Genomic DNA, 4,163 nt, shown 5'->3' with positions numbered 1-4,163 from the left:
TCTCTTGCACATAAACCTATGAATTCTTTTGTGCATTTATACCCCTCTTTCACATCCCCTTTCTCTTTAGTGCAGCTTGGACAAGTTATTTAAATACAGTGCCTGTTTTCTTATACAAGGGTGTAATATTGGAATACCAACTATGATCATATCATTGGATTTTCATGGAAGACTTCTATCTTACATGTAAAAAATCTAGAAGATGGTCTGTTTTATCCTGTAAAGGCTCTGTAAATAGTGATAGCTACTACCATAGTAACGATCTCAGTCACCATCTCTTTTTGTGTTATGGTTTACTCTGTTAATTGATTTCACTGGCCAGGAGCAATATAATCACACAGAGCAAGGCAATGAATAACTGGAACACAGGTGTGGAAGAACACAGGCTGGGTGATCCTGAAATATAATCAGTCCAATATGACAAAGGGCTAATTAACTGAAGAGAATGGGCTGCCTTCAGCCCCTACCAAGGCAGCAATTGTGTTTTCAAATGGTGCTTTGTCTTATCTCTCTTGCCCTTTGCAAGATGCATTGTATTTATACAAGTTCTTAGAGACCAAATTTTCTGTTACCATAAAACATTATGGCAGCGGTCATGGCCCTAACCCAGACAGAAACAATCAGTGGGGACTCCATCTTAAATCAGAGCCGTGTGGCTAACAGTGATTAAGAAAAGGGATTAGAAACTGTCAGAATAATGGATTTAACCGAAAGGGAAACTTAGTGATGAGGGAGATTATAGTGTTGCAGAGGCTGGGCTGTGTAAAAAGTAAAAGAGAAGGGGAGAGGGGGAGAGGGGGAGAGGGAAAGAACAGGATGGGAGGGGGGAGAGGGAAAAGCAAGAGGGAGAGGGAGAGAGGGAGCACTCACCTGGCAATGAGGCAAATGATTTGCTGATATATGGTCTGGTGGCAGGGGGAGGGAAGGGGAGAGCAGGAGGAAGCAACAAGTGTTCAGGTGAGAACTGAGTATTTCAAAGTCATCTTTGGGCATGGGTGTAGAAAAGAAGGAGGCCACAGCTTCCTTAGAACTCAGTTGAGGAAGGAAACAAGTCAAGTCCAGGATCAGGCAGAGAGATGAATAGATAATAATCAAATTGGAGGCAATGTTGGAGCCAAATGGATGTTTAAAAGCGAGTGAAGATCAGAGAAGAAAATTAGGCTAGAATGCCACCACTACTCAATCAAATGCTTAGGTCTTTGGGGTTCAAGGTGGATGAGGAAAGAAAAGGTGGGGCTGGAGAGATGGTTCAGCAGTTAAGAACATTTGGTGCTCTTCCAGTGGACCCAGGTAGCAACTAAGCACCAACATCAGGCAGCTTGCCTACCTTTAACTCTAATTCCAGGAGAGTCAATGCTCTCTCAGACCTCAGTGGACACCTGCATATATGTGGCACACATACCTACACTCAGGCACTCAGGCGTGTACACACACACACACACACACACACACACACACACACACACACACACACACAATCGATCATGAAATAAATAAATATATCTTTAAAAATCAAAAGAAGTGACTCACTCCTTCCTTGCCTGGTCCTAGGCTTATGGCAATGGGAGAAGAAATCATTGTACTCATCACTGACAATGGCTCCAGCAGGTGCAAAACTGACTTTGCTGGGGATTGTCTCCCCAGAGCTGTGTCCCCCCATTGTCTGGTGCCCCCAACATGAGGGCATCATAGTAGACATAGGCCAGAAGGGCTCCTATGTGGATGGCAAGGCCCACAGCAAAAGGGGCATCCTGACCCTATGGAGCACCAAATTATCACCATCTGGGAGGACAAAGGAGAAAATCTGGTGCCACACCTTCTGCGATGAACTGCAAGTGGCCCCCTAGGAAACCCAGTGATTCTAGCCAGAGTATCACCCCTAATCCAATGCTAATGGAGAAAAGATGACACAGATAATGTTTGAAACTTTCAACGCCTTAGTCATGTGCATAGTCATTCAGGTGTTGCTGTCCCTATATGCCTCTGGCATTGTCATGGTCCCTGGGTCAAACATATAGTGACTATCTATAAGGGCTCTGCCCTTCCCCATACCATCTTTTGTCTGGACCTGACTAGCAGGGATGTGACAGACTACCTCATGAAAATCGTAACAGAGGGGGCTTGAAGCTTCACCCCATGGCTGAGTGAGGGACTGTGCATGACATTGAGGAATAACTAGGCTACATAACTCTGGATTTTGGACAAGAAGTGGCCACTGCTGCTTCCTCTTGCTCTTGGACAAGAGATACCAGCTGTCTGATAGGCATGTGATGGTCATTGGTAATGAGAGATTCCAGAGTCTAGAGTGCTTTCCCAGTCCTCTTTAATGTGCATGGAGTCCTGTGGTATCCGTGAGACCACCTTCAACTCCACCTCCATGTACGCAACATTGCAGAAGGAGATCAAGTGCTAGCACCCAACACGATGAAGATCAAGATCATTGCTCCCCTGAGTACATCCCCTCCTCCATGCACAAGTACTGAATGAAGATCAGGATCATTGCTTTCTGGAGCACCCTCAACCCCCTCAACCCTGTCCCACGAACAAGTATACTGAGTCTGCAATGGTGGCTCCATCTTGTCCTTACTGTCCAGCTTCTAGCAGACGTGGGTCCACAAGCAGGAGTACGGTGACTTGGGCCCCTCCACTATACACTGCAAATGCTGCTAGAGGGCCTGAGCCAGGCATATGCTGCATGAGCTGATTCTGAAATGTGAAATTGTCCTGGCCAAAGTGCACACATCATGCCAGCCTCAAGAAAATGAAATAAGCCTTTGAGAAGAAATTTGTCCTTTGAAGCTTATGGCTGATATCAGTACTGGACTGTAGAACTTGTTGCTGATTTTGGGCCATGTAGTCAAGTTAACTATTCCCTTGGTATATGCCTTAATACCTGATGCATATCTTGATTTATTCTTTAGTCCACATGGCTCAGTTATTTGGTGGCTGTATAGAGCATGCTGCAGAAAAGAAATCTCCAGCCTGGTAAGCATGGAAGTAAGCACCACGAAATGCTCTGTCCTGGGTATTAACTAACAGTTGACAGATACAGGATTTCATGAGGCCTGCAAGGTTCCTAAACCAGTTACCACATCCATGTTGCTGTCCAACAGGGCAGGGAAGTCCAGCCTTAGGACCAAGTTTTCATTCTGTTGTTTTTGCTCCTGAGCACTGTGACTTATAATTTGTCTGAGTTGAGAATTCATGTCTTTTTAATTTATGTGTTTTTTCTACATAATTCCTTAAAAAATGACAACTTTTTGGTTTTCTACTGTTTGGTGAGAACATTAGGACCCGGCAACAAATCATTGTGTAAAGAAAAACAATTGCTGCTATAACTACATTAAATTAAAGAAAGAAACAGTAGATCGGAGGGAGAAGGGTTTTTGAAACAACAAACATGATCAACCTCATGACCCTATTCAGCAGCATTTACTGAGAGCCTGCAGTGGGCCATGGGTTGAGCTGTGCTGAGTTGAAGCAGCTGTGTCACCCATCATCACCACCACGATCATGGTCGTCAGAGACTGGCTGTGTCTAGTGGTCCGCAGATGAAAGTGCCTACATTCCCACTGGTTTTAAGATAATGTCTTATCCACCCTCACAACAACCCCATGGGTATGAAGGGCAGATATTATTATTTTAATTTCACACATGAGGACGTGCAAGCTCAAGGCAATGGAGTGATGGTTCATTGGGCACCGAGGCCCTATGCACAGTAGGACCAGGGATCCTGCCTCCTTGCTGCCCCCTGACTCTGGCAGTCCACACTACTACCCAAAACGGGTTAGTTCCTGCCCTGTTGATTTAGCCCAGGGCATTTTCTGTTATACTTATAAATCTATATTTCTATTTTTCTTTGACTCCAACAATATAATTCTCCTAAGAAGCCCGGGGCATTTATACATTTAAAATTCTGATCCATTCTACTCTCCTCGGGAGACACAGAATGACACGGAATTCCCAAGTGGTAGGTGCTTAATGGGAAACCAAGAAAAACAACCATTTACATGTCCTTATGTATAAAAAAAGAGTCTCTGACCTCCTGGTAGGAAAGTAGATGTAAATTAGCAATGGAATGAGGTTAGAAACAATAATGAAGTCAGAACAGAAGGAGAGTCCCAGGGCAAAATTGGAACATTTGTATTCAAAGATGTTTTTCT

The 4,163-nt window shown here is 44.3% G+C and overlaps 1 pseudogene; it reads left to right on the top strand.

The window, feature by feature from the left end:
• Positions 1–1,561: 1,561 nt before the first annotated feature.
• Positions 1,562–2,670, top strand: LOC113836356 (annotated as a pseudogene).
• The last annotated feature ends 1,493 nt before the right edge of the window (positions 2,671–4,163 follow it).

The sequence above is a fragment of the Cricetulus griseus genome, chromosome 3, assembly GCF_003668045.3.
Source record: "Cricetulus griseus strain 17A/GY chromosome 3, alternate assembly CriGri-PICRH-1.0, whole genome shotgun sequence".
In the NCBI taxonomy this organism is placed as follows: domain Eukaryota; kingdom Metazoa; phylum Chordata; class Mammalia; order Rodentia; family Cricetidae; genus Cricetulus; species Cricetulus griseus.
The sequence above is the reverse complement of the archived record's forward strand: the minus strand, read 5'-3'. Positions and strand labels throughout refer to the sequence as shown.